This window comes from Phoca vitulina, unplaced genomic scaffold (assembly GCF_004348235.1).
Source record: "Phoca vitulina isolate PV1807 unplaced genomic scaffold, GSC_HSeal_1.0 scaffold12, whole genome shotgun sequence".
Taxonomy (NCBI): domain Eukaryota; kingdom Metazoa; phylum Chordata; class Mammalia; order Carnivora; family Phocidae; genus Phoca; species Phoca vitulina.
This window is the reverse complement of record NW_022589715.1, coordinates 13,468,197-13,475,011: the sequence shown is the minus strand read 5'-3', so window position 1 is coordinate 13,475,011 and position 6,815 is coordinate 13,468,197. Positions and strand designations below refer to the sequence as shown.

Here is a 6,815-nt window from a genome sequence, read left to right as displayed (position 1 = left end):
GCCCAATTCCCCTAAAATGCCCTTGGAGGTAAAGAACCTTCTATAGGAATGCCTGAAGATGGCCAAGTGCTGACCACTAAAGGCCACAACTGGGCAGGAAGCTGGAGGTCCTGTGGTGGAGACCATGGCTGGCCTGTGTGTGATGAGGGCCTCTCCATGGGCCCTGGAGCAGCAGATGTCCCGAACCAGACATAGAGGTAAGTGGTAACCAAAAAACAGAGGAGGACCCTAACCTACTTTCCTGGTACCATATAAGGTCTAGAGCTCTTCTACCATCACCTGGGAGAAGAAGGGAAACTCCAACAGTGGCTAATGTCAGTCATCTGGTCAACCAGACACAAGCAGATTTAGAAAACAATTGGCACTATTGTGCCAATCCCGTGGGCACCTGTGAAATGTTAGTAGATGGCAGGAGCTCTACCAGCAATGGAAGTTGAGGGAGGTGGGAGAGGGGAGTTGGTAGAAACGGGAGAAGTGACCAAGCCTTGGATCACCAGAAACATGTCACCATCTCTGCTTATCCCAGAGGGGTACTCATCCTTTGTGATCATTTTCCTAGAGTCAACAAGGAAAAATCATAGCTTTTCCACTTTATATACACTTAAAATAATGATTTTTTTTAATGAAGGGTAAGAGACCTACCAAAAATTCCAAAATCATCAATGCAAATCTCAATGAATTATCTCTAAATGAATAGACCATGTCAAAAACTGGTCAAAAAACAGAACATTGCCTACCTTCCCAAAGCCTGCCCTGTGGCTCCTTCTGGTCACCACCCTCACCTTCCTCCTGTGATGGCAGCCACTCTTGTGACTGCCAGCCCTTAGATATTTTCAGCCTGCTTTCGAATTTTACGTAAAAGAAATCCTGCAGTGTGGACTCTGTGTCTGGTTCCTTTCGCTCACATCGAGTTCGGGAGTTGCATCTGTGTTGCTGCATGAAGCTTTACTTTGTTCATTTCCATTGTTGCATAGTATGGAAATACCCCAATTTATAAAATCCCCTTGATGGACATTTGGGTTGTTTCAGGTCGGAGACTATAACAAAGAGTGCTGCTGTGAATGTTCTTGCTCGTGTCTGTTGGTGGCTTAGGGTTTGTTTTTAAACCTTCAAGAAGGCAAAGAGCAATCTTAAGAGAGTAGTGGAATGATGGGGAGTCCTGGGTTCATCTCACCATAATTACTCATGATTATAACATTTTACTGAACTAAAATGATCTGAAAATACCCTGTGACAGTTCCCAGCATTTTCCTTGTACTCGGTATAGCTACACGTAGACACTGAAAAACTCAAAAAGAGTCAGAAATGGAAGCAATCCTCTCTATCACCCAGCCCAGAATTTCCCAAACTTCAGTTTTACAAAGGCGGTCTTTGTGATTTTTGCCGTATGCTTGTACCACCTGGACTATCACTTCATATTTTTCTTTCAACTGTCTAACTTTTAACATTCAAAGATCCACTCTTGGGGCACCTGGATGACTCAGTCGATTAAGCATCTGACTTCCACTCAGGTCATGATCTCAGGGTTCCCCGCTCAGTGGGGAGTCTGCTTGTTCCTCTCCCTCTGCTTCTCCCCCTGCTTGTGCACGCTCTCTTTCTCTCAAATAAATTAATTAAAATAAAATAAAGATCCACTCTTGCCTTATCCTAAGAAATAACAGCTATGAACTCATAGCTTTGATGGGTGGCTACATTGCTTTTATTATACATTAAAACAAACATGTAACTATTCAGATACGTTTGTCAGTCTGCTACCTGTGTGAGATATTCTCTGTTGCCTCCTTCTGGTCCATTGCTTCCCCTGTTCTGTCTGGAAGCTGACCTCCACAGACTGCCTCCATCGGCTCCCTTGCCCTCTGCCTTTGCATGTGTTCAGCTGAGAGGCACTGAAGGGGGGCTAGAAGTCAGGGCATGTCTCCCTACCCCAGCTGGTGGTTGGCTCCATTCTCTATCAGAGTCTACAGGTCTGGCCGGGCAGCCGTCTCTACAGTGAATAGTGTTATCTCCTTGCCTCTCCAGATGTTGCAGTTCCCTGGCATTTTACCATTTCTTGGCTTCCTTTTGTGCCCATCCCTTTATAAACAATCCCTTACTCAGCTTTCTTCAACTTACCCTTTCATTTTTTTTTAGTATATGTGCTGCCGAAGCGAGCACTTCAACTTCCCCTTTCATGAGGCCATCTGTTTCCTGCTAGGAGGGACGTGATATCAAGCATCATCAATGGTAGGCATGCATTCCTTGCTCTGTACAGGTGCTAGCTGAGACCCAGGAGGGAGCTCATGAATCCAAGTTCCCCCCCCCGCCGCCGGCGCCATGAGTGCCGGAGCTGGGAATGATCTCCTTGGTTCAATGGGTTTTTCACAGTGGATGCTACTCCTCAGGGGAGAAACTGGTCAGTTCTGCTAACAGTGTTCAGGTGTTCAATATTGCAAGTCCTCTTTCTAATCCTCTCTCTCTTACCCTCTCTTCCCTGTCCTAATTTTCTTTTTTTTAACTGTGCCCCAGACCAAACTGGATCTCAGCTCCGTTATTTTTTCCCTCCCCTAACCTAATACTGACATACGGCATGCATCAGCCCTCCCAGCGCCCATACCTTTGTTCAGACATACCTGCATTTCACTTCTCTCCTTTGATCATGAATCCTTCCCAGAAAAGGCCCAAAGGCCTGACCCAAACATCTCTTCCCCTATGAGCCTGCTGTGTAAACTTTTCCCTCTGTCCAGAAATAATCATTGCCTCCCCTATTCTCCCATAGCTCTACCTTAGCACTGGCCCAAGTGGTAACGACTTGTGTGTGTGTTTTTCCTTGACGACACCGCAGTCCCTTCTCTGAACGATCATGCTGAACCCCTTGGAATGACCAGCACCCAGCCCCGAGCCTGACCCAAACCCTTCGCAGTGCTATGTTGAATTAAATTGCATTCATTAAGCCATTAAGAGCATTAAAGCATGAAAGATGTTCTAAGAGATCACAGATGAATTCCTACCCTACTAATTTGTAGTGATTACTTATTTTAAAATGGTATGTTGAGTGTGTGGTCTGAGTTGAGGGTGGAATCAGGGGTGCTTCCTCCAATTTCTTATTCTTCCCCTGCTGGAAAGGGGTGAGGAAATGGTCATCTAGTTTCATTATGGGTCATGGGTCCTCCAGCTGACGTCCTCAGATGAGCAGCATTGGACCCATGCACTGCGGAGTGAGTGTGCAGGCACCGTGTGCATGAGAGGGAACAGAAGGGGGGCGGGGCTCAGAGTGCTCTTTGAATGCCCGAAGGCGCCCAGCTCCAAAGAGCACTTGGACTTTGGACATAAAGGAGGGCTTCTTGATCGCCCGTGTCTGAGGTCAAGTTAAAGCTCCTGTGAATTATAAATTGTCCCTTCTCTTGGGTTTTTCCTCTGTGCATGGATCTCCCATGGGGGAAGGGATGTGCATGGATCTTCCTTGAGGAAAGGTAGCTTTGGCCTCAGGAGGCAGCTTATCTGGGATCTAGGCATTTGAATGCAGAGTTATGACCCTGTCCTTTTTCTTTCAGACATAGTTCTTGTGAGCATCTGTCCGGGGCCTGAGCTTGGGAGGCAAGTCTGTTGCAGAGAGCATCCAGCAACTATACCAACAAGGGCCTCCATGTTTACCACTGATGATGGGCTCACGCACAGGTAAGTCAATTCCCAGCTCTGAGCACTTCAGGGACCTTGAACTGTGAGCTAGGGTGGTTGCATGCTGTCAGGACAGGGTTCTCCAAAGGGGCCAAGATCTTACATGGTGATCTTACCTCTTGGGAAAGCTCTCCAGGGCAGGCTCCCCCCAGGGGAGCAAAGAATTAAGGTGGAGCACTGGGTTTGGAATTGATGGGTGGCCTGGGGCTTATTGCTCACTATTCTCTTCTCTTTATTCTGTCTCACCCAGAGCTGAGGGAAGAGGCCTTGACAATGGATAGAATTTAGGGGATCCTGACCGTGGCTTCAACCCTAGCTAGTGGCAGTGTACCCAGAGGAGCTCCCTAGCTCTTGTTCTCTCTCAGGTCCTCTGGATACCCTCCCCACTGCACCTTACCCTGGGATACTGCCCCACACCTGGGCCGTCACAGCCCCCTCCCCGCCATGCACACTGAGGAAAGGGCCCCAAACTGGACATCGGGAGCCCTGGGTGTGAGTCTCACTTCTGCCAACAACAACTACTGTGTATTCTTGGGCAAGTCCCTTAACCTCTCTGTGTCTTGATTCCCTCAGCTGTAAGAGGGAGATAATAATCCTGTAAGGCCCTCAGTGTTACTTTGAGGATCAAGATAATGAGTGTGAAAATCTTTCATTTACTCCAAATGTGATTAGCATTTATTATTATTTATCCTGGAAGCTCTTCCTTCCTCGGGGCCCTGCTAAGTGAACCAAAGTGTGAATGCTTAATAATGAACTTTTAGTTTCTCCTTCCAGACAATTATTTGCACTTATAACCAAGATGTTCCATGCCTGAATTCAGAGGAAAGAGTAGGGAATAAATTCGAGGTTCACAGGCATGCTGGCGAAGAGCATCCTCCCAGCAGGAGGTCCTGCTTCCTTCACTGGATACTCTGCTGGCATCATCATCTCTCCTCATGAAAGGATGGACATTGGTATCTACGTCAGGGAAGTCTTTGTGCAGAAGGCTGAGGGGAGAAGAATGTCCAAGGACAAACATTTGCTGGTGAACCCAACTTCACAAACGTCCTTCATTGGTCACACTTGCTTGGTACCCAGCTGATGCGTCCATGAGACTGTTCTCAGCCGAACACACCACAGCATTGGGAAAGGGAAAGAATTCTTTCCCTGAATTCCTGTGTTACGCTGGTGAAGGGAGAGAAGACTGCCAAAAATTTCGTAATGTTTGAAGGCCCCTGTCCTGGTGCAGGTATTTGTCTGCATTCGCATAGGTCGGTGGCTGCTTTCTCTCTTGCTCAACACTTCCTCCTGCATTCCGTCCGCATTCTTGTTTCCCATCCAAAGGCCTCCACTCCTTTTCCAGCAATTTCTGTTCTCTAGGCCCCCATCTCCTCCTCCTCCCATGAATACGGACCCAGGTTCATCTGAGACTTTCCCCGTTGACTTTGGCACAGCCCCCCATTGCCTCTCCCAGAGTCTGGTTCATAAATTCATTCTTCCATCAGTCTAACTCAATTCTAGACGTCACCCTCCTGTTTCCCAACTCTCCTCAGGTTCCTCACTATCTACCAAATTAACTGCCATCCTCTAAGACTGGCCTTGGAGGCTGTCCTCCCCCTAGTCCCCAGGGAAGCTGCTGGTACCGACCTGGGCTGGCCACACCGTTTCCCCGGGTTGGCACAGCCTGTTCAGGGTATAGAGCCCCAGAAAGAGGCGTTTGACCCCAGATACTGGCCCATTGTTCCTGCTGGCCTCGGTGCTCTCTCAGGCACCTGCTAGGCCCAGCCAGCCTTTTGGACCTCATCTACTTTTCCCTTACTCCTGCCTGCCCTGCTCCCTGGCCCAGTGCCCTACTCACGCCTCTCTTAAAAACCTCTCCATAGCCTGTCTCTGTACATTTGTTATACCATTCCTTCCACCCGAAGTTCTTTAATTTACCCCTCACAGTGCCCCCTGCCCCAGCCCCCCAGCCCATCTGAGTGGCACTTCCTCAACCAAGGGAGCATGGATGGAGCACGCTCATATGGTAGGGGATCTGGGCCGGCTGTTTACCACGGGACCCAAGCTGCTGGCCGTGTCTTTAGATTTTTCCTCTTGGGCTGCTCAGACTCCCCAGAGAGAAATCTTCCAGGCTCTTGCCTGGAGGGTGGTCAGGCTGCGTGTGTGTTTAAGCCCCAAGCGGCAAGAAGGGCCGGGAGTCCTTAAGTTTAAAAATCAATGACATCAGTCCTTGATCCTTCTGTTTTCCATGCTGTACCCCGCACTTAGAGCCCCCCATCCCGAGACCCACTCTTACCCTCTCAGGGGAGGAAAACCGCAGACTTCTGCTGGGGCAAGACAGGGGCAGGCACCCAGCCGGAAGGAGTCGGAGCCTGCCTCAAGGGACATAGAGACTGCTTCCCAAGGGCAAACACTGCTTGCAGTGTGTTCAAAGTAATTTACATATATAAGCATATATTTACATATTCACATATTTAAGTTTACCCTCAAACCACACTTCTCCCAGCTCTCTGCACTTAACCCCACCCGTCTGAGTCTGACTGTCTGACGCCCTGACCTCTGGTCCTAAGCTCCTGGGGCTCCCACTTTCTCCTTTTGAGGAGCCTGTGGTATGAAATGTTCATCCTAGTTTTCTCCAAGTCAGGCTTGGAATCGGGCTCAAAAGTCTGCCTGGTCCGTTATTCCTCATCTGTTTGCTTTCCTACTTCCAAAATGTTAGTGCCGCTGTCTCCTCATAAAATCCCTTCCTGAGAAACATCACTGCACGTACATTCGTGGGCTAACCGATGTTGATGCATCTGGAGAGAGCTGTCCACCCACCTGACCTGCCACAGCCAACTCGGCACCCTGACTTCGAGACCCTCCCAGACTTTTCCCTATGGGCCTCTTCATTTGGCTGGTCCTGATCTATAACCCTTATAATAAAACCAAAGTTGTAAGTCTAGCACCTTTCTGAGTTCTGTGCATTATGCCAGTAAACATGCTCACGGGGGGAGTGGGAACCCCCAAATCTGTAGCCGGTTGGTCAAAGCGTGGGTGGCCTGGGGACCCCTGAACTTGTGTCTGGCATGTGAAGCCAGGGCAGTGTCGCTGGAGACCGTCCTTCACCCGTGTAGCGTGTACTAACTCAGGGCAGTTAGCTTCAGAACTGCATTGCAGTCCTGCCCACACAGCTGGGTGCT

The 6,815-nt window shown here is 49.0% G+C and overlaps 1 long non-coding RNA gene across 3 annotated transcripts; it reads left to right on the top strand.

Annotated features, from left to right (window-relative positions):
• The first annotated feature begins 3,273 nt into the window (after positions 1–3,273).
• LOC116636363 lies at positions 3,274–6,577 on the top strand. 3 transcript variants are annotated; one of them, XR_004300329.1, is made up of 3 exons: positions 3,274–3,449; positions 3,531–3,654; positions 4,429–6,577. It is a non-coding gene; the product is annotated as an uncharacterized LOC116636363 (long non-coding RNA). The 3 variants fall into 3 exon arrangements; XR_004300330.1 differs by having other exon boundaries at positions 4,416–6,577; XR_004300331.1 differs by having other exon boundaries at positions 3,531–6,577.
• Positions 6,578–6,815: the final 238 nt, after the last annotated feature.